The sequence below is a fragment of the Bubalus bubalis genome, chromosome 1, assembly GCF_019923935.1.
Source record: "Bubalus bubalis isolate 160015118507 breed Murrah chromosome 1, NDDB_SH_1, whole genome shotgun sequence".
In the NCBI taxonomy this organism is placed as follows: domain Eukaryota; kingdom Metazoa; phylum Chordata; class Mammalia; order Artiodactyla; family Bovidae; genus Bubalus; species Bubalus bubalis.
The window spans coordinates 177,031,023-177,054,664 of NC_059157.1; the positions used below are offsets into that span (position 1 = coordinate 177,031,023).

At 44.2% G+C, this 23,642-nt stretch overlaps 1 non-coding gene across 1 annotated transcript; it reads left to right on the forward strand.

Moving 5' to 3' along the window:
- Positions 1–23,319: 23,319 nt before the first annotated feature.
- LOC112587393 lies at positions 23,320–23,426 on the forward strand. The gene has a single exon (XR_003111876.3). It is a non-coding gene; the product is annotated as a U6 spliceosomal RNA (small nuclear RNA).
- Positions 23,427–23,642: the final 216 nt, after the last annotated feature.

A 23,642-nucleotide genomic window follows, 5' to 3' on the forward strand; every position in this document is an offset into this window, starting at 1 on the left:
TTGCAGCCAGCACCTGCTCTTACACATCTAATCAAAGGCTGCGATTCTATCCCCAGAACAACAAAGAAACCGTATCACACCTGGGTGTTGCCTACAATCAGAGGAGCCTCTTGTGCACTTGTGTGACTATAATGAGAATGCACACATATATGGTACTTTATAGTTTACAAAGGACTTTTGGCCAGATTTATTCCAATTAATCCTCACAGCATAAGGATTAGCCCTATGATCTTATAGGGGAGGAAGCTGAGGCTCATAGAAAATAAGTGACTTGCCCAAGGCCACAAATCAAGTAGGTGGCAGAGCCAGAGTTTGCACCCAGGGCCCTGACACTGTGTGGTTTTCACTCCTGTAGCTCCCACATGTGGGAGCAGGGCACAGGGACAGGACTCCCTACCATTCACTCTTGCCCATCATTTTTCTGTACTTTTGAGGCAGCAGTTTGGGTAGTTTGGGTTTGTTACATTGAAAAGGAAGGGCAAAAAAAAACAAAACAAAAAAAAAGACATAAGTTTTCAGCTTTTGAGGGGGGTTGGGGGAGTTTTTTTAATTTTTTTTATTGTGGTAAAAGTCACATGATATAAAATGTACTATTTTAACCATATTTAACTGGACAGTTCAGTGACTCTAAGTACACTCACATTGTTGTGCAAATCTCACCATCACCCGTCTCCTGAATTTTTCACCTTCCTAAACTGAAGCTCTGTCCCCATGAAACACTAACTCCTCAGTCCACCACCCCCCATCCCCAACCCCTGCCACCTACCAATGTACTTTCTGACTCTATGAATTCAACTACTTTAGGTATCTCATATAAGTGGAATCAAGCAGTATCTGGCTGCACCTAATGTATGTTAGAATTTGGCTTTTTAGTTTAAAATAGAATTTCGGAATTTCTGACTGCAAACTGCTTGAGATATCAAAATCCAGGCTTCTGAGCACGCAAAGGCAGCATACTGCAAAAGTAGAATTAAGAAGACATGCTTGAGTTGGGTCAGTTCCCCCACCCAAGACTCCACAGACCAGGAGGAGACAGAGAGGTACCGGGGGAATCAGAGATTAATGCAGGAGTGGGGGCCCTGCACCCCTAGTTGGATGTTAGAGACCCGGGAGCCAGACCCTTCAGGGAGCAGACTCTGAGCTGGCCCTCAGTGACGGATCTGCCTCTACCTCTGGTTACTCATGCCCCTGCTAATCCCCTCCCCTGCCCACAGTGTGGGCAGAACCTGTGACTTGCTTCCAACCATCAGACGTGGCACAGGCGACAGCATGTCCATGATTATAGGTACACGATCACACTACACACAGTTTCTGTGTCTGCCGTATGCGGAGACACCCTCCTTTGCTGACTCTAAGAAGCCAGCTGCCATGCTGGGAGCACCCCTGTGAGGACCACATGACAAGGATCTGAGAGCGCTCTCCAACCAACACCAGTGAGAAACCGAGGCCCGAGGCTAACGGCTGAGAAATGGAATGCTGCTGACCACCATGTGAACCTGGAGAAGATCTTTCCCCAGTTGACCCTCAGGGAAGAACTCAGCCCTGGCAGACCCTTGACTGCAAAGTCACCGCTAAGCCATGACCAGACTCCTAACCCACAGAAACCATGAGATGACATGTGTGTCTTGTTTTAAATCTCAGCATTAGTGGTATTGTTAATCTCAGCATTAGTGGTAATATTGTTAATCTCAGCATTAGTGGTAATATTGTTTTGCAGCAACAGAAAACTAGTCTAAGTTAGTTCAGGGATCGGTGGGAGAAGGGATGCGTGTCACTCCGAGGAAAGGGCCAGCTGGGTAAGTGAGGTCCTGCGGGGACCCATGAGTTTCACAACCCTGTCTCAGTAAAAATGCGGTGGGGTAAAACGGTGGCAGGCGGGCCACATCTGAGCAAACAGGACATGCAGAGCCTTCCCTGAGCCTCCGTCATACTGTAGAAGCTCCAGAGTTTCATTCAAGGGACTCAAGGATATGATTGAGGACGGACAGCAGACAAGAAGGGGTGCTGTGGGCAAGACCAGGAAGACCATTGATACCTCAGGAGGTGTCCGTGGTTCAGGATGCCACAAACCAAACCAGAGGGGTAAGTGACACATCCCAGGTGCCAACATGGACTCTTGCCAAAACCAGATACCAGGAGCCCTCCATGAAGCCAAGGCCTCTCCAGGTCCCCAGACTGGATGTCCCTCCAGGGAGAGGATGGGAGCTGGGGTGGGAATCCTGAACAATCGTGTTCGAAGTAGAAATGAATGAGTTCACTTGGAAATGATTAAGGCTTCGTGTTCTGCCATCAGTGGAGGAGGGAGGGAGGGAAGCAGCATGATGCTACAGGCTGATGAGTACTGGGGTATCAGGACAAGGCAGGGATCTTGGGGGTATGGGAAAAGGATCGATCTGTACAGGCTTCCTGGAGGAGATGACCGCTGAGTTGCATTTTAGAGAATGAATTAAAAAGAGATTCTATGAATATAAGATTCCAAACGTTGGGACTTCCCTGGTGGTCCAGTAGTTAAAAGACTCCACACTCCCAATGCAGGGGCCTGGGTTCGATCCCTGATCAGGGAACTAAGATCCCTCATGCCACAACTAAGTGTTCTTGTGCCCTAACCATAAGAGCCCACATGCCCTAATGAAGATCGAAGACCCTGCATGCCCCAACTAAGAGCCAGTGCAGCCAATAAATAAATAAATAAAATATTAATTTTTTAAGAAGATTACAAACTTTCATGGTTCCATGCACTTAAGTTTTCAAGGTTCTAAGATGCCTTTTTTCCTCACGTCTACAGATCAGAGGCTCCCTACCAGCACTGCTTTATACTGGGCCCCTACTTGGGGGCGGGGAGAGCACAAACCCTCTGAAATGTATCTGAATCAGAATCCTATTCCTCATCATTTCCCACATCTCTGTCATCTCTGCCTGGAGGCATTTTCTCTTTTTTCAATTTACTCTTTTACTTCTAGTAAAAATTTCTTGTGCCCACAGTTTCAAGAGTCAAATTGTTTTATAAGCCTTGTATGAAAAATGGCAATTGCATACACTGCTCCATTCCACCACCACTCAGAGGAAACCCCTCTCAACTTTTTAGATGATTATTCTAAATGTTTTCCTCCCTATCTCTAAGAAACATGCTGATACTGATACTTGTTGATTTTTCAGTTGCACTATTCACTGGCTTCCCAGAACAGAAGATGAGACTTTGTGTCTCTGTCGCCAACCCCACCACATACCTTCTTCTTATCCTCATTCTCCCAATGGAATTTCTTTATAATTTTAGTTAAACTCAATACCCTCACTGTTTACATTATTATGATCATGTAAATGCTATTCACAACTGAGTCATGAAGCTTACGAACTGGTGTTAATTTCTACTACATTTTGTTTTCCCTGGAGTTTATCATTACTTTGTCATTTCCTTTGCTAAGTTTTCTATATTCTTATCATTAATCTAGCTGTGAACTCTTCCTCATACATGTAAGGCTCTTCTCAATATATTCAAACTCACTAGGAATTTTATCATTTTTATTTTTTGAATAGTTTTCTCCCAGTCTTCTGATCCACTCCAGCAATCTGAAGAGTTTGCATGTCTGTCTTCTTGGGGTTTCCCTTCACCATTATCCTGGAGATTTCTTTTCTTCTCTCCTGAGTTGGCGTCTCTGTTTCCTCTGTCCCTATTTCACCATGTTTCATGTTCACACACACACACACACACACTTCCTGGCTTCAGTATGCTTTTGTTTCCAACAGCCAGTACTTTCAGTTCATCTTCGGAGGACTGTCCTTGGACAACTGAGGGCATTCAGCCTCAACCTGGAGACCCAAGGATCTTGAAATTTTCACCCTTCATCCGCTACCCCCCAGAGCATCTCTCGATGGACCAGAGGGAAGTATGCAAGCAAGTTCCTTTGTTTCAGGTCGGGACAACTGTAAAGTAACTTGCCCTCCAGCATATTCCTGGAGGATTAGACTGAACTCTGCCTAGAATCACCCCTTGTTGAGCTTTCTCTATTTCCTAGACCTACTTCCTCAACTCCCTTACAGATCTCCTCAATAAATCACTTGCACAAGAATCCCTGTCTCAGTATTCAAGGGAGCCCACCATGAGACCCAAGACTCCCTTTTGCTTGGTTTAATCCTTCAGTTTTGTTGGAGCACATTCTTGAGTAGCTTCCTAAGATTGTATGGAATATAAACATTTTAAGGCGTTCTATGCCTGAAAATGTCTTATTCTCCTGGCATCCTTAATTGATAGTTTGGTGGTGTGATGGTTATCTTTATGCATCAACTTGGCTAGGCCATACCCAATTACTTAACTAAACATTAATCTAGATGTTGCTGTGCCAGGATTTTATAGATATGGTTAACATCTACAATCAGTTGATTTTAAGTAAAAGGAGTTACCCTCAATAATGTAGGTGACTCTCAACCAATCAGTTGAAAGAAATTAAGAGCAAAAACTGAGGCTTCCGGAAAAAGCAATTCTGCCTCCAGACAGCAACATTAGTTCCTGCCTGCATCTCCAGCCTGCTCTACAGATTTCAGACTCACTAGTTTCCCCAATTACATGAGCCAATTCCTTGAAATATTCCTTATATATATTTACACAAATATATTCCGTTAAACATTTATATAACCAATAGGATATATGTGACCTATTGGTTCTGTTTCTCTGGAGAATTCTGACTAATACCGCTGAGCATCAGAGTCACTCCATCTCATATTTTGATGGTGTTACTTTATCACCCTAGCCTAGTTCCCAGTGTTTAGAAGTCCAAAACGACTTGATTCATGATCATCACTATATAGCCTGACTTTTCCTTCTGAAGGTTTTCAAAATCTACTTCAGCCCCAGTGTTCTGCAATTTCTTGATATATCTTAGAGTCAGTTGATCTTCTCTCATTATGTTTGACACTCAGGGACACCTGTTAATGTGAATACTTACATTTTTAATTTTTCAAAATCCTTTTGAGCTGCTTCTTTGATGATGTATTCTTTTTTGCTCTCTCTATTCTCTCTTTCAGGGACTTCCATTATTTGGATGTTGGTGAACATCATGGTCCTCTAACTTTCTCACCTTGTCCCTCCTATTTTCTTTTTTTTTAATTAATTTATTTTAATTGTGTCCCTCCTATTTTCTATCACTAGACTTTTTCTTCTACCTTTTGAGAGATGTCATACAATTTTTTTAGCTCTTCTATTAAGTTTATAATTTCACCCTTTCATATTTTTAATTTCTAATAGTTCTTGGTCCAATAGTAGTTTTTCTTACTTTTCTTGTGAATATCTTCTTTAAGCTCTCTTAGAATATTAATGATAGCTGTTTTTCACTTTTTCCTATGGCAACTATTTACTTGAAAATGCTTATAACTATTTGTTTTTGTCTCTCTCTTACATGTAAGATTTCTTATAGTATCCTATTTCTTCTTCATGGCTATCCTATCTGCTCCTAAGAATATGACTTTTAAAAGGTGACTAGAGACTTTCCTCAGAGAAGGCAATGGTAACCCACTCCAGTGTTCTTGCCTGGAGAATCCCAGGGACGGGGGAGCCTGGTGGGCTGCTGTCTCTGGGGTTGTACAGAGTTGGACACGACTGAAGCAACGCAGCAGCAGCAGCAGCAGCAGAGACTTTCCTGGCAGTGCAGTGGTTAAGACTTCGCCTTCCAGTGCAGGATGTGTGCGTTCAATCCCTAGTCAGGAAGCTAAGATCCCACATGCCTCTCAGCCAAAAATCCAGAACATAAAACAGAAACAATATTGTAACAAATTCAATAAGGACTTTAAAAAATGAAAAGTGACCAGAAGCCCCTAGTATATGGTAGAGTTCATGAACCATCATCTTCCCAACCAGGTAATCTGACTGAGCTGTTTGTCCAGGGACTCCCATGTCAGTGTCTTTAAGTCTCTTCTCTTAGTCTGCCAAGCTTATATTGTGAGGTTTGTGTATCCCTAACATGGACTGTACTATAGATCCCCTATTTCAGCCAGCTCTAATTGAAGGCAGAGGGCTGGAAATAATGATCTGTGATGTTCTCTCCCTCCTATGTCTCTGTAAGAATGTGTCATCCAATCAATGAAAAGTGAAAGTGTTAGTCACTCAGTCATGTCCAACTCTTTGCGACCCCGTGGACTGTAGCCCTCCAGGCTCCTCTGTCCATGGAATTCTCCAGGCAAGAATACTGGAGTGGGTTGCCTTTTCCTACTCCAAAGGATCTTCCCAACCCTGGGATCAAACCCACATCTCCTGGGTCTCCTGTCTTGCAGGTGACTTCTTTACCACTAGGCAAGATTGCTAGACAAAGGCAAAAAGATTGCTAGACCATGGACAAGGGTCAGACCTCACCTGCCCAATGCTGCTCTTACTCTGTTTAGATCCCTGGGGCAGAGCATTACTTAATTCCTCCTCAAGGTTCAGAGGATGTACTGTTTTCTAATCTATGATTTAATTTATAGAAATATAGAGAAAAGGCAAAGTTTATAGAGACAGAGAGCAGATTAGTGATTGCCAGGATGAAGAGGAACATGGGGAGGGAAGAAGAACTGGGAGACTTCCCTGGTGGTCCATTGGCCAAAACTCAGAGGATGTATTAACTTCAGAGACAAATAAGAAGATGGTATCTGGAACGAGGAGGGAAAAGGGACTCCACCGCCTCCAGGCCCTCCACAGCAATCTTGTGATGGCTTTCTGCAGGCAGAAGGCTCAGGTGATCCACCAACTACAGTAGGAATAATAGTACAGAAATAGTGAGGTCAGTCCTCCAAAGGAAACTTAGAAATACCTACACATTAGAAAACAATTGTCTGCATGGATTACACATCTAATGAAGTTTTAACTACTATCTCATTGCTTTGTCAAATAGTAAATCTTTGACAAATACTTAAATAAATACTTTTATAAGGAAATTAAGGAGGAATTGAACACTCCTAGTTATTTACATCTACCTACATTTTTTTCCCAAACTCATCAGAGCACAAACACCATTTATGTGAAGTCGTAAGAGTGGCTAGTCTATTCTGCATTCTGCTTTGCTTGCACTTAGCTTTGTGATGTGTGCACATTTTCACAGCTCACATACTTCTCAGTTTTCATGGTCACAGGGAATTCTGATTCACCATAGTTCTCTTAGTTATTCCCACTCACTGAGCATTTAGGTCACTTTCTATTTTCCCCCATTATGAACATGCTGCCATAAATATCTTCATATAAATGGCTTTTTTTTTTCATTTGGATTGTTACCTTAGGGTATTTTCCCAAAAGTAGGATTACCAAGTCAAAAGATATGAATGCTCCATAGTTTTTATTATAAATTTCCAGATTGCACTTGAGAAAAATAGGAACAAATTACAGAGTGGCCAACAACAGTGTGGGTTTTCCATGCAGAACCTAATTTAACTGGTTTTCTTGATCTTATTTATTTTTATTAATTTCCTGTTGGCATTCCTTGGCTGTTCAAACTCGTATTTCTTTAATTATTATTCACATTGAATATCTTTTCATGTTAGTTTATTATCTGTAAGAAACAAAAACAAGACATTTTTGCTAGAGAAAATCTATTCCCTGCAATGATGTTGCAACATTATAAATGGTAAAGGTGATATGAATGAAAGATGTTACCTGTCATTCTTTATATGTAAACAATATCTTCATATCTTTTGATAAATCCTCAAGTAGAATACAGGTCTTCACCGTAAATTTGCATAACTCTGTATCTATTTTGGACCTTAAGCCTTATTTTAATAATTTAAATAATTTAAATAATTTTCTAATTTTTCACTTCATTTAGTGTTTTTTGTCTACCAAAAGTTGAAATTATTTTATAATTGATTCAACTAACCTTGTTTCTGATGATATCTTCTATTACTTTAAATATCACACATTTATCTTCCATTGTATAAATACATATGCTATTTCATTCTCTTTTGATTTTTCTATGGCTTGTTTCATGGTGATTTGCAAGGTGCAAACCTGAGGTACATTTCATTATCACCTGGACTTCTGACATATGTAGCTAAATTCTTCCCTTGTAACATTAATAGAGGATAAAAATGCACAGTCTTTTAGTTGGGTGGTAGGTTGGTGCAGATTAACTCAGAGTTCAAGCTATGCCTGAACTCAGAGTTCATATGCCTCACCCTCCTGCAGGATTCCTTCATCACCAGACAGAGCAAGTAGAAGGATGTCCATAAGCATCATAGTGAATAGTGAAGTCGCTCAGTCGTGTCCTGCTCTTTGTGACCCCATGGACTGTAGCCTACCAGGCTCCTCTGTCTATGGGATTTTCCAAGCAATAGTCCTGGAGTGGATTGCCATTTCCTTCTCCAGTGGATCTTCCCAGCCCAGGGATCAAACCCGGGTCTCCCGCATTATAAACAGACGCTTTACCATCTGAGCCACCAGGGAAGTTATAAGCATCATGAGATGAAGGAAATGCACGCACACACACACATCTTTTAATTTTTATTGGAGTATAGTTGCTTTATAATGTTGTGTTAGTTTCTGCTGTACAGCAAAGTGAAACAGCTATATGTTTACATATATCCCCTCCTTTTTGGATTTCCTTTCTATTTAGGTCACCACAGAGCATTGAGTAGAGTTCCCTGTGCTATACAGTAGGTTCTCATTAGTTATCTATTTTATTCATAGTAGTGTGTATATTGGAGAAGGCAATGGCACCCCACTCCAGTACTCTTGCCTGGAAAATCCCATGTATGGAGGAGCCTGGTAGGCTGCAGTCCATGGGGTTGCGAAGAGTCGGACACGACTGAGCGACTTCACTTTCACTTTTCACTTTCATGCATTGGAGAAGGAAATGGCAACCCACTCCAGTGTTCTTGCCTGGAGAATCCCAGGGAAGGGGAGCCTGGTGCGCTGCCGTCTATGGGGTCACATAGAGTCGGACACGACTGAAGCGACTTAGCAGTAGCAGCAGTAGCAGTGTGTATATACACATTAATACCAGTTTCCCACATCATCCCACCCCTCCTTTTCCCTTGGTGTCCATACTTATGTTCTGTACATCTGTGTCTGTATTTGTGCCTTGTATATGTATATGTATATGTGCCTTGCTATTTGCAAAACATATATTTTAATGCCTGTTTCTCTGTATTATTACTTACAACTGCATGCGCATCTATAACTATCTCAAAACAAAACAAAAAATCTATTAATAATTGGAAAAAATATTTTTAAAGTGCATGGAAATTTAGTAAGATATTTTCTTTGAAGTATACAAATATCCATATTTACACCCTCTCAACAGAAGTCCAGAAGCTCAAAGCATGGCTATTCTTCAGAATCAGCAGGCTGCTAAGAGATGACATCTTCATCCTCAACCTCCCATTATTTGAGGAATCAGTTTTCAAACACTGCTACATTAAGGCCAAAGGCAGGTTTAGAAATACTGGTTTTTAACCAAATTACCAAATATTTATTAAGAGCCATAAGCAATCTTGCTTGAAAGTGGGGTACCAGCTGCCAAGTAAACAACCTGTAGCAGAGAAAATTAATATTTTTAAACTGCCAACATTTTCTTCCCATTGCTTCAGGTGAGGCTGAATTTTTGAAGGTGGGAAACTCACTTTGGTACTCAACTAAATTTTACATCCTAGAGATTAAGCTGGAATTTGTCCTCAGATTGGCCTTCCTTCTCCTTTGGAAGGGCCTCTATGGTGACCTTTTTAGTCATACAGACAAAGATAAAGCAATTTCTTACCCCCCTTTTTTTTTCATACAGCCCTGAACCAGTCAGGGCTTTGGATGTTAAGTATTCTGTTCAATAATGAAAATTTGGTTTATATTTTAGCAGGACTGTGCCTTGCAAATAAATTATTTTAAAATATGAATTTAAACTGTTCAGTCTCTGAAAATCATTGCTTGCTTATGAGAGATATGTCTATTTTCTCTACCTCTTAGTGTTTATTCCCAGTAAATTGCCAGACTAGCCCATGCCAGGAGCAACCTCAGGCCTGGTGGAGGAAAGAGGGCTTGCACTGGGCTTGGCAGGTGCTCCCTGGCCTGGCCAGCTGGGACCCTGCACTTGAGCTTCTGGCCATGCTGCCATCACTGCCTTAGCCCGGTGGCCCCAATCTAGTTGCTAGGAGCATAAGTGTCCATTTGAACCCCAATTTGACCACTATATCCTTGTATGACCTTAAGCAACTCACTTTACGTCTTCTGATTCATTTTCCTTATTTGCAAAATGGGGAGAGATTAACTTACCAGGGGGATGCCAAGAAAAGGTTAGTTTTGCCCCCAGCCCCCACCCTAGGGTGGCGGAGGGGTGGGCTTTGCCATCCTGTATATAGAAATTGACATCCAATCGGCCAAAGGAGCCGGTAAGCAAGAGAGACAACCGCTTACCCACCTCCTTCAGCCCATTGTATAGACCAGCAGAACCAGATCTCTGCAGCAGCCCCCTGAAAGCTGTTAAGTATATGGAGGGCATAGGAATTCCCCCAGGATCTCGGGTTATCTATCTTCTCACAGACAATGTGGTAGATTTTCCCTACGATCTGCCTCTGCCCCACGTACACAGAATTGCAACTGGCACCAAGGCTGACCTTGGTCTTTTTCATATCCTGGCCAAGAACACACAAAGACCCCTAGAGAGACAAATAGCCTCTGCCTGTGGGCCACCTCACCAAGCTACCTGATCCAGCCTCTGCTCAGGGGGCCTTCCTGGGTCAGGACCAATATCCACAGGCCTCACCCCTCCGTAGGCCCCCGGATCATCCTTCTGCTCCTTGAAAGAACACCCAGAGCCCCTGGAACTCCCCTCAGTATACACAGACACACACACATGCATACACTGTACCCTGCCCAGAGACACTGAGACCCCGTGTACCAGTGCCAGGCGCCCCTAGCTTCCTTCCCCCTGTGCTTTGCTTCCAAGAGCTCTCAATCTGCAGTCTTCAGGAGATGACCCCTGAGTGGCTAGAACTTTCACCCAGACACAGCGACAGACACAAGTGGCTGGGAGTTTACTGCCACTAGCCCCCACTAAGTTGTCTGAAGCCAGTGCATGGCTGACGGGTGCAAGAGGACAGCCAGATTCCTTGCCTTCTGAGAGACACCATGAGGGATGACTGGTGCTCGAGAGCACCACCAAGGATCAGGGCAACTTCTAACTTCACAAACGATCACTTCATCCATCCCTATCCTGCCTGCCTGACTCCCTTGTTGAACTCCCCCAGAGCACTTCCCTAATTAGTCTCTTGCACACTCCCTCTGATCTCAGGATCTGCTTCTAAGTAACATGACCTAAGATGAACACTAGCTTGTCACACACTCTGATGATTCACAGGGCTACTTGTCTGAGCCTGCTTCACCATCTATGTCCTCAGGTGTGTGTGTGTGCATGCACACATCCATGTGGAAGGGAGCGTGAGGACAGGCATGTTTGTGCATAACAGTGTAAGCATACAGGAGAATGAGCACATGTGTATTCAGGGGGATGAGTGTGTTTGCCTGTACATGTGTTCAGATATGTGTCTGTGTGTTTCTATTTGTAAATACGGATATAAGTGAAGAATGTGTGCAAGTTAATATATGTGTATACAAGAAGTGATGGGTGTGTGTACATGGGCACACATGCTTGTGTCTAGATCTCCTACTGGGAGGGTCAAAGGCAGAAGTAACTCAAAGCACTTGAACATCTCTATAGCCAGCAGAGCCCACCTCTTTCTGAAGTCCAGCAAATAGCTATATCCCCGGCTCTTGTGAAGTGTTCATGAACATAGCTTCGTTTCTCTGTTAAGCAAACATCAGATCCACTTTCACACAAAGTCCACTGACTATAAATGAAAGACTTGGGGAAGAGGGAAGTCCTGTTCAAAATGATACCCGGGCCACCAAGACTGAAGACACCCACTGCACTTGACCACTTTCAACACATTTGGGTCCCTGCGAAGCTAGAACCACCCCTACTTCCTCTTAAATGAACTTAGCGAAGTTCCCAACATTTCTCTGCCTCAGCTTCCTCTTCTGAAAATGAAGATAATAGACAACAATAGACAATGAAGATATTAGACAATAATAGAATACTTACTAGAGTGGACTCTCCATATCCACTGGTTCTGCATCCAAAAGCATCCAAAAGTTTACACAGGGACGTGAGCATCCAGCAGATTTTGGTGTTTTCTGGGGGCGCAGTGCAGATCCTGGACTCAGGACAATGCACCTCAAATTAGGTGGCTTAAACAACAGAAACTTACTAGCTCAGAGTTCTGAAGACTGGAAGTCTGAAATCAAGGTGCTGGCAATTCTAGTTCCTTTTGAGGCTTCTCTCCTTGGCTTGTAGATGGCCCTGTGTCTCACATAGTCTTCTGTATGTGATGCATGTCTGTGTGTCCAAATTTTCCTGTTTTATCAGGACGCTAGTCATAGTGGATTAGTGCTCACCCTAATGACCTCAACTGGGCTTCCCAAACAGTGCAGTGGTATAGAATCCATCTGCAGGAGATGCAAGATGGGTTCAATTCCTGGGTTGGGAAGATCCCCTGGAGAAAGAAATGGCAACCCACTCTAGTCCTCTCGCCTGGACAGGGGAGGCTGGCAGGCTACAGTCCATGGAGTCACAAAGAATTGGGAACTACTGAGCCCACACACACAGTGACCTCAATTAACTTGATTATCTTCTGTGAAGACACTGTCTCCAAATAAGGGCACATTCTAGGCACTGGGATTGAACTGAGGACACAATATGACCCTGAACACTTACCTTATAGAGTTGTCATGAGGATTAAAATGAGTCACTGCCTGACATAGAGGAAGCCCTATATACTGATACATGATGCTATAATGATGCGTGTATGAGTGCTTAGTCGCTTCAGTCATGTCTAACTCTCTACAACCCTATGGACCATGGCCTGCCAGGCTTCTCTGTCTATGGGATTATCCAGGCAAGAATGATGATGATGAATTAAATCAACTTCAGAATTTCTGTACCGTGTAATACTAAGACATAAAAGTGGTTGCAAAGTGGTTCTAACACAAAATAGAAAAAGCTTTATAACTCCCAAAAGATGAAAGAAAAGGCAAATCCATCCAAAAATGTTTACTCTCTGGTTGTTCAGAGACCAATTTCTACCAGCGTGTGGAGTAGTTGAGCCTGGCTTGTGTGCCACGAAACTGAGCTCACCAGTTGGGCAAAATTAACACACTGGTAGACAATTTTTAAGACAAATGTTTGTACTCTCCCAGTTACAACGTACACTTGACCACTGCCGCTCCCAATAAACAAGCAGAACTGACCTCACACTGAAAATCAACAGTAAAGGAACAGAAAAGGAAGCCTTGCCTCAAGCAATTTTTTTTCATTAACTCACTGCCCTGAGATCAGAGTACCCAGGAGAAAGAAGAGGAGATCTTTGCATGCACTGTTGAGTACCAGGCTCAGGGGAGCTTCCAGGATAAATACTATAATTGTGCGTTTATATTATGTGGGGCAATCAGGAAGCCCTGAGTCTTCACTGGCCAGAAGGAAGTGGAAAACACTTCTTCCAGGACTCCTAGCAGGCACACAGGTGGCTGGGTGTGTTGAATGAATCACATATGGCGGTGTCCGGTGGGAGACCCTGGAACTGAATCCCAGCATGCTTCAACCCAGGCTCCGCTTCCATCACTGATCGGCACCCACAGTTTGCCACTGCGGGGCGTAGAGGGGCACTGCACCCACAGGCCTGGGTTCACTGTGGCCTCAACCAGCCAGCTGTTGCTTCAAAGGGTGATAAAATGTAACACACTTGTTAACATAAGTCCACATTGGAAGACTATTACATCAGACATGTTTAGCTATAAGTAACAGAAAATCTAACAGATTCAAACAAATATAGGCCTTTATTATTTGCTAATGAAGAGGAAAATTTAAAAACTTGCACCCAACTAGAAATAACCTCATGCTCCTTCTGCTTCTGCAACTCAGCCAGCTCCTTGCAAAATCACGTAAGTTACATAGTTTTGGGAAAAAAGAAACTTGCAACAATTCTAGGAGCTGAAATTCTCTTCACTCACCCTTGTCAATTACCCAGCTCCTGTAATCCTGCTTAACCATGTTTGTTTGTGTGAAGGTCAGGCACCCCCAGCCCCCTGCTGCTGCATCCTAACCACTGTTCTGGAGTATATGAGACCCCTACTTTGAACTAGCCTATTCAGTCCCCACTGCGCACTAAAGTCTGGTGTCATGCATTGTCTATAAAAACTCTGTAATTCCTTTGTTCAGGGCTCATAGCTGGAAGTGTTAATTCCTCTGGGCCTGCTGGCGTAAAAACCTGAATTCTCCAACTCTGAGTCTGGAGTGCGATGCTTGGTTTCTCGACAGACTGACTTCTGCAACACTAACAAGAAAATGAAAAAGGGTGATCCAAGCCTGGTAGGCTGCAGTCTGTGGGGTCGCTAAGAGTCGGACACGACTGAAAGGGACTTTCACTTTTCACTTTCATGCATTGGAGAAGGAAATGGCAACCCACTCCAGTGTTCTTGCCTGGAGAATCCCAGGGACAGGGGAGCCTGATGGACTGCCATCTATGGGGTCGCACAGAGTCGGACACGACTGAAGCAACTTAGCAGCAGCAGCAGCAGCAGGGATGGTTTGGCAGCTTAATTATGCCACTGAGAAACCAAGAGTGTGTATCTGTCCGTGCTCCCATCTTTGGCTTGTGGGCTTTTGAGCCTTATGCGTGCAGCCTCACTTGTAAACTGGCTGCCCCAGTAACACCATCACCTCGCTTTCCTCCTAGGGTGGGAGCAGCTCCCCGCTAGTGCTAATTTCTAGGTTGTTTTATCCATCCACTGTTTGTCTTCTCAGCAACTCTACCACCTGCTTAAACAATTTCCTGCATTAAAATCCTCCTGTTGTAATAACTAAAGTGACTTTGTTTTCTCAATTACAACCCAAATGGCCACATGGCTAACACAGTAACAAACTCATATCCTCAGGGAGCAATGCTTCAAAAGTGGATACATGCTTAAGGAGAACAGGAAGATAATTTTTGGTAGAAATCAACAAAATTCACAGCCGGCAATAAGAAAATGATGCTGAATATGAAGAGTGTGGTCACATGACAATGGTAGCAGCCTTGACAAGTGGAAAAGCAGGAGAGGCCAGACCCCTTGCAGTTTGTACAGGGCGCCTGGACAAGGAGGTGAGTGGGGGCTCAAATTCAGCCTGTGATTCAGTCATCACACTCTGCACCCTGCATGAGGCTAGTCTACCGAGGAAAGGACACTTTTTTATAACTAGTGCAAAGTTTACACAGAGGTTTCTCCAATTCTCATTGGCTGGCCTTGGTCCTGTCCAGAGTTGCCAAAACCCATGGCAGGCAAGAGAATGGGGAAGCAGGAAGAAATATCAACAGAGCATAAAATGAGGCCCACCTGAGTGCTCAAGAGCTTTGTGTAAGGTTTTTAACATTCCAAGAACACAAGGGGAAGGGACTTTTAAGAAGGAGGCTCCCAGTCCTGAGGCAAGGCTGGGGTGTCAGTAGCCCTGCTGGAAGACCTTGTTAGAAGGGGGCCCATAATTTGACAAGTGACCTGCTCCCCATAGCAGCAGCCTTTTCTTTTCTCTATCATTTGGGAAGGTGGCCCAAATTATAAAGTTAGGACTTAGAAAGTCAACTATGACCTCAGATGGGCTTAATAACTCCCCGTACAGAACAGTAGGCCTCCAGAGCCCCCAGATAAACCTAGAGCACACCCAGCTATTCTGGAAGTCTTCAAAGGGGAGCCTGCCATGGACTTACCACTGGCCTATGAGCTGCATTCAGGCAGCAGCCCTCCCTTCCCCAGGACCCCACATTTTATTTGTCTGTATCCCCTGAGCCTCAGCTCCAGCAGCCCATGGGGAAATGCCTCCAGCTGTGCAGTGGGTGCTGTGACTGACACTCCCAAAGCCGGCGTCCTCAGGTGCCCTCACGGTGCTGGTCCCCATGCAGAAGGGGAAGATGGCTCCCCAGATCTGTGCCTCTCCTCATCACCTGGGTGCCAAATCACCACTGCCAGCACCCAGAGTCTCAGCAAAGGGCCCTGTCAACTCCTAGAACACCCCAAGCTCACCCCGGGCCTGGGCAACCTGGTGAAACCTGGGAGCCAGCAGGGACCCCCGTATCCTCCAGGGATTCAGCCCACAGGTCTGGTGCCCCAACCACCAAGCTGAATCAGGAACAGTTACCATACCACTGACTCCCTCCTCTTCCTTTTTACCCTCTTCTGCCACCAAAAAAATCCTCTGTGAAGCAAAAACTCAGAGATACTGATGTGTTTGAGAGAAATAGTACCACCTACATCAGCAGCCAGTAAAAGACCCTCTGGCACACTTGGCAAAAGGGAGGGAGATCTTTCCTCCACAGCAGAGGGCATTAAGTAGGGGCTTCACAGAGTACAATGGAATGTTGGCAGAGACATCGCCTGCCTCTGTTCAACCTCCAGGCCTATAGGTGGCACAGCAGCACTGTCCTGGAACAATGGAAGCTCCCTGGCAGGACCAAGAGAGGAGGCAGGCAGCCTCTGTCCTCAGATTGGGGTTTAGGAGGTGCCCGGAGAAATATCAATAACCTCAGACATGCAGATGACACCACCCTTATGGCAGAAAGTGAAGAGGAACTAAAGAGCCTCTTGATGAAAGTGAAAGAGAGTGAAAAAGTTGGATTAAATCTCAACATTCAGAAAACTAAGATCATGGCATCCAGTCCCATCACTTCATGGGAAATAGATGGGGAAACAGTGGAAACAGTGTCAGACTTTTTTTTTCTGGGCTCCAAAATCACCGCAGATGGTGATTGCAGCCATGAAATTAAGAGACGCTTACTCCTTGGAAGGAAAGTTATGACCAACCTAGATAGCATATTCAAAAGCAGAGACATTACTTTGCCAACAAAGGTTCATCTAGTCAAGGCTATGGTTTTTCCAGTAGTCATGTATGGATGTGAGAGCTGGACCATAAAGAAAGCTGAGCGCAGAAGAACTGTGGTGTTGGAGAAGACTCTTGAGAGTCCCTTGGACTGCAAGAAGATCCAACCAGTCCATCCTAAAGGAGATCAGTCCTGGGTGTTCATTGGAAAGACTGATGTTGAAGCTGAAACACCAATACTTTGGCCACCTGATACGAAGAGCTGACTGATTGGAAAAGACCCTGATGCTGAGAAAGATTGAGGGCAGGAGGAGAAGGGGATGACAGAGGATGAGATGGTTGGATGGCATCACCGACTCAATGGACATGGGTTTGGGTGGACTCTGGGAGTTGGTGATGGACAGGGAGGCCTGGCGTGCTGCAGTTCATGGAGTCACAAAGAGTCGGACACGACTGAGTAACTGAACTGAACTGAACTGAACCTCCAACTCATCCTCTGTTCTCGTCTCTGGTCTCCCTCTTCTGTCCCTTTCTCTTTATCCTCATTCTCACTTCCCTCCCTCCTACTCCTTAGCCGCTTGTCCTTGTTCTTCCTCTGTCTTCTTCCTCATTCTACTTTCCCTCCAGTACCACTTTTCTAGAGGCCCTTGGCCCCACTCTTAGAGGTTAGTGAGTTAAAAAGGTAAAATCATAGTCCTACCCAAAAGTATAGGACTACAATTGGACCCTTTAAATGTTCTGCATTCACCTGTTATGGCAGCCTTGGGGAAAGACATAGCCAGAAAAAAATAACCCAATGGGACCCTTCTGGATCAGTTCAGAAGCCAAAGGGCTTCAGAACTCGTGCTGACATCTGCTCAGTGACACAACTGAATTTCTCTAATGAAAAATAAAGCAAAGAATTTTCTATGAGGGATTCATCTATTTCTTTTTTAAAATATAATAATATTCTGTTTTAGTGTGTAGCACAGGAAACTCTACTTAATGCACTGTGAGGGACTGAATGGGAGGGAAGTCAAAAGGGAGGGGATAAATGTATGTATGGCTGCTTCATTTTGCAGTACAGTAGAAACTAACACAACATTATATAGCACCTATACTCTAGAGGTAACAGGAGATGGTACAACTCCTACCTAAACGAGGCATGGGGTGAGGGTCCAGGAAACAGCTACCTAATGGCACCAGTGACTTAGACAAAGAAAAGGGGCAGTGGATAAGAGTATATACATTCCTGTAGATGCCCCACAGCCCCTTCCACCCACACCTTTGGATTAAGCATGATGGACGGGAGAACTACCTTCTGCCAATTAATTCCAGAGTATAATTTGTAGCCTGGGCCCATCCTGAAAGATCCTGGGCTGCTAACAAACCATGACACTGCTTTAATTTCTCCTTTGCCCCCACACTTTATTAAAACCTGGACTGGGTTCTATCAAATATCCCTTTAAGGGAAAAACAGAGAAAGGGAGAGAAATGGAGCAACATTTGTCTCAATGCAATATGAAAGATTAGAGTTTGCTGGATCAAGAGGGAGATGGGGGGGTGGAATTCTTGTGAAACACACGCACGCACAGGGACACACACACACACACAATTTCTCTTTTGCAATGACCTCCTTATGCCCCATCCATCAGCCTGGGGTTGGCTTATTCTAACTAGCAGATTCCTTTATTCTGTATAACAGGCCCATCAGACACAATCTGCATGCCAATTACTGGCACAGACCCCTTGATACCAAAAAATGGAAATTAGCTGTCAAGGAAAGGCTTCAACCGGCCAGGTCTCTTTCTTGCTCTCCATTTCCAGCTCATATACACACTTACTCTGCTCAGCGCCTGGCTCTCACCAGGGAGTCCCCAGTGGAAAAAGTCATCTAAAAAATACAAACATATTTTATTGTTACTAGTATTAGTTGCTGACTTTCTCAGTACAATGCGAAATTCACCAGTGGGCAAAAGCTGCTTAGGGCAGAAATGGGTGAGAGAGGTTGATTTCTGATAATTGCATTTCTTTGGGAGCAGATCAAGGCGTCCCATGAAAGGACATTCAAAGAAGTGTGAGGATAAGGGCAAAAGAAAACAGACAAGGAATGGGATTCTGTAACCAAGATAACAATCAGAACTTTCACACCTAGGAATGGGCCGAGGCAGAGTTGAGGGGACAGAGGTGAGACACGCTCCAGGAACAAGACTGCAAGATTGCTTTGCATCCTAATCAGTTCTCACAAAGCCGGGCTGCATCCAACCTAGAGGGCTGCCTATGGACACAGAAACACTCCAGTTGTTTTCAACCCAACCTAAGCATGCTACCCACAAGGTTTCTGTCCTGCTGCTCTCAGAATCTTCAAAAGAGCACATTTGATTATACAATTTCCCTTTTCTGTTTTCCAAAATGAGCCACAGAGGTAGGGAGTTTATTTTCTACTGTCAAAGGTCCAGGGTCTGCATTGAATTTCCTTTGATGGGGCAAAGTACTCCATATGGATCATTATGACTTCAGAGTGGTAACCTGGCACATTCAGGGTATCCCCTTCATTCGGGGCAAGTCCAACCCAATGTTGGGGAGGCCCTTATCCTTAACTTTTTCAGCGAGGATTATCTCTGTATGAACAGTTTTAGTTGCATGGATCCATCCATACAAACAACAAATTTTTTTCATTAAATATTTTCTTTAGCACACAATTCAATACTTGCTCAAAATCTGGATTCCTTCCTTGACAAGTGGAAAATATCTTTAGTTCTAAACAAACTATCTCTTCTTCCCATGCATTCTGGTGGCTAAAAGTGTCAGCCAGGGAAGTCTGGAGTTTTTCAAATGAACAATTTTCAGAACATGATGTAAAAAGAGCTTAATTTGTCCAATTGAATGCCTACTATGTTCTTGATACCTAAATATGTGACAGAGATTGTGGCAAGAATGAATGAATGCCAGGAGCTAAGCCAGGTATTGCAAGTAGGTGGGTGAATAAGACACAAGCTTTGACCTTGAGGAGCTCAAAGTCAGATCTAGTTGCAATCCTCATCATTCATTTCTCATTTCTGTATGTATTTTGCAGCTGGCACTAATAAACAACTTGCCTTGGCTTTCACTGGAGAATGGCTTATGTATTCCCTCACCCAAATGCTCTTCCCCCAGCTCCCAGTTTTAAGATACTGGGTTTCCAAAAAGTTGTTTCCTTTTTCATCACCCATCGAAACAAAAATCAGTTGATTTGGGATCTGATGACATTCAGTGCTTCTAAGCACTCGCTTCCTTCACTTCAGAGATGCTTCAGGAAGCATTCCTAGCTTTCATCCCATTTCTCCTTCTCTTCTCCTTTTGAAGATTCTTCTTCTGCTCCTCAAATTGTTGGCTTTTCTCAGGGTCTGACCCATGTTCTCCTCCTTCTTATGTATTCAGGCTCTGGGACAACAGAGAAGATAAGAAGAGTCAAAGGTGACATCCCAGGTTTCTGGCTTGAGCAACTGGACAAACACAGATCATTCCAGTCTGAGAATCTTTGAGCTTAAGGAACAGAAATCCAACCAAGTCAAAGAGGAGTGTCTCAAAGAAACATGGAAAACTCACAGGCCTCGGCAAAGGTGAAACCAAAGTTGCTGCAAGACACAGAGGCTGTTGCCTCCTCCGCCTTAGCGGTTCCACAAGATCTCTACCTTCACCCCCTTCTCATCCTCCAATTAGTCACCTCTGAGTTTCTCCACTCTCTGAATTTCATCTAGTCCTTTATTGCCATACCAGATATAAATATACCAGTCTTTCTGATCCAGTGCCTATCATGAACAAAAACTTGGTATTAGACAGATTTCCCAGAGTGGGCATCTGATTGGCCCAACTCCCCTTTTCTGCACCAAGCCAGCTGACCAATGAGGTCCCCTTAGATGAGACGCACACCCCTGAGTCAATCAGCTATTTTGGGGGTGGGTCATGGATCTGAGGTCTACCCATTAAGGGCTGTGGGTGGAGGAAGATTCTCTAAGAAGGGAGGTATCCCCACATGTCCTAAATACAGTGGTATCATTTTAAACAGACTACTTCTGCAAATATTCATTGTGAAAATGCTAAATGCATTTTTCCATTTTGGAGGAAACAGGTTGAAAAAGACCAGAAGATGAAGCAGAAGTTTCCATCACTTTAGACGGGACAATCTAGAGAGAAGAGAGTTTTGAGACGTGTATTCGTTTCTTATTGTTGCTGTAACAACTTACCACAAACTCAGTGTCTTAAAGCAATGCAAATTTATTCTCTTACAGTCCTCGAGGGAAGAAATCAGAAATGGGTCTTATGGGGCTAAAATTAAGTATTGGCAGAGCTGTGTCACTTTTGAAGGCTCTATGGGATAATCCATTCCTTGCTTTTTCTAGCTATTAGAGGCTGCCAGCATTCCTTGGCTCCTGGCCCAGTATCAATCTGTTCTCTGCTTGGGTCATCACAGCTCCTCCCCAAAGTAGACTCTCCTATATCCCTCTTTTCCTTATAAGGACTCCCGTGATTACGTTGGGCCCACCCAGATAAGCTAGGATAATCTCCCCAACTCAAGATCCTTAATTTAGTCACATCTGCCAAGTTATTTTTGCCATATAAGGTAACATAATCACAGATCCCAGGGATTAGAACGTGAATATCCTTGAAGGGTCATTATTTTGTCTACTAAAAGAGGGATATGGTCGTCATACAAGACAAGCCCTGACACTAGCTTAAGGAACAGTCACTGAGTCTCACACAGCCTCATCTGTGTCCTTCAAAAATATCATTTTCACAAAATGGAAGGAGTGGAAATTAAATAACAAAAGATTACATGGAACTTCCCTGGTGGTTTGGGGCTTAAGACTCCAAGCTTCCAATGCAGGGGGCAGGGGTTTGATCACTGGTCAGAAAACTATGTTCCCTCATGATATGTGACCCCAAAAAAAAAAAAGCGATTAGAGGCATGCAGGTGGTAAAAGCAAGGAAGCAGAAATGCTGACCACTCCCAGGAAAAGTCCAGCAAAGGATGATGAGGAGAAAACTACAGAGAGAGAATCAGACAGACCAAAGGAGCATAAGGAGCGACAGAGTCATTGAGGTACGAAAGTTGGAGAGGAAGACCCCACTGCCCTGAGACAGGATGAGGCAGAAGTAGTCCATGCCTTGAGGTCCCATGCTTGAAGCTCCCTCCGGGGAAACGCCAAGAAGGAGTCCCAAGAGGAAGAGAAGTTCAACACGACTCAGAGTCTCCAGATGATGTTAGATGTTGACTCCACCTTCATGACTTTCCCAAGAGCTCTGAGGCCTGGATAAAGAGCAAAAGGCAAAGGTTGGATGGTTTCACGGAGGCTCTGGATAATAAGCAATACTGGTCTGCTAGAGAGACCAACAGTAGAACAGCTGGGAAGGCAGAGAAGCCAGGGAAGGCTGGCAGTGGAGAACTGAAGTGGGAGAGGGAGACAGACAGCAGCCTGGGGAAAGGCTCCAACTGCACCAGGGAGTGATGGCATGCAGATCAGAATAAAGAGCCAATCTGCGGCCACATGGGTGTGAGTTGGGACCTGGGGCTGAAGGGTAGAGGTTGTGATTGGATGGGGGCGGAGCTACAGATGAATAGCATCACATCCCTAACCAAGCCACACACCCAAAGCTCACAGAGCTGCACAGATGAGGGTGCCGGCTTACTTGGATGATCCATTTGGACACCACAGTCTAAGGAGCCCCTGGCCACCCAGAAGCAAGGAATCAAGGTTATTCCATCAGCTTCCACCAAGAAGTTATTTAGCCCTATATCTTTTGCAGAGCTGCTGCTGCTGCTGCTAAGTCACTTCAGTCGTGTCCGACTCTGCGACCCCATACACGGCAGCCCACCAGGCTCCCCCATCCCTGGGATTCTCCAGGCAAGAGCACTGGAGTGGGTGGGGGACAGTTTTATACACGGTCTCCACCTGCCATGCAAATCTTTACCCAGGCTTGTCAGATGGACCCTGGCTGAAAGCACATTTCTCCCCAAGAGAAAAGAAAGATGTCACTGAAATTATCTTGGGTTCCATAGATGACATTAGTACAGCCAGACTGCAAAGCATCAAGTGCCATTTACATGGCAGCTTCTGTTGCACTAAATGGAAATCCTACCCTTGTTGTGTCAATTCTGTGGCTGAGAAAACTCCCCAGCCGCAGCCCTGGCACTGGGCTGCATGTGGGCCCAGGGGCCACTTATCTGCCATGTAGGTGGATTCTGCGCTGCTTGGCTCTAGAGGAAAATGCATCTTACATAAGGTGCTGCTCCACAGATAAGTCTGTTGTTAATATGCTTCAGACTGCCTTGGCTGCGGCTATTATCACGGATACATGCAACGTACATCTTTTTTATCGGTATGCATTGTACTTAAGGTAAAAAATAAAATAAAAATAAAAAAGGAAGAGAGACCACAGGATGTAATTTGTTATTTTTTTAAAATGTTTCCTACAGATTCCACCCATACCACATAGTACCCCCAATGAATAAACTGAAACACAATGCTGGCTTCATACACCCAAATTGGAACAGTACAGAGACCATTAGCCTGGCCCCCATGCAAGGATGACGTGAAAACTCATGACATGTGCCATGTTTTTTTTTAATAAAAATTTAAAAATTAACTTTTTTAAAAAGAGGGGGGACTTCCCTGGCAGTCCAGTGGTTAAGATTCTGTTTCCAGTGCAGGGCATGCAGGTTCGATCCCTGGTTGGGGAACTAAGATCTCACATGCCATATGGTGTGGCCAAAAAGTTAAAAACACATAAATAATTTTTTAAAAAAATTTGGAGCATCAAACATACATTATTTAAATG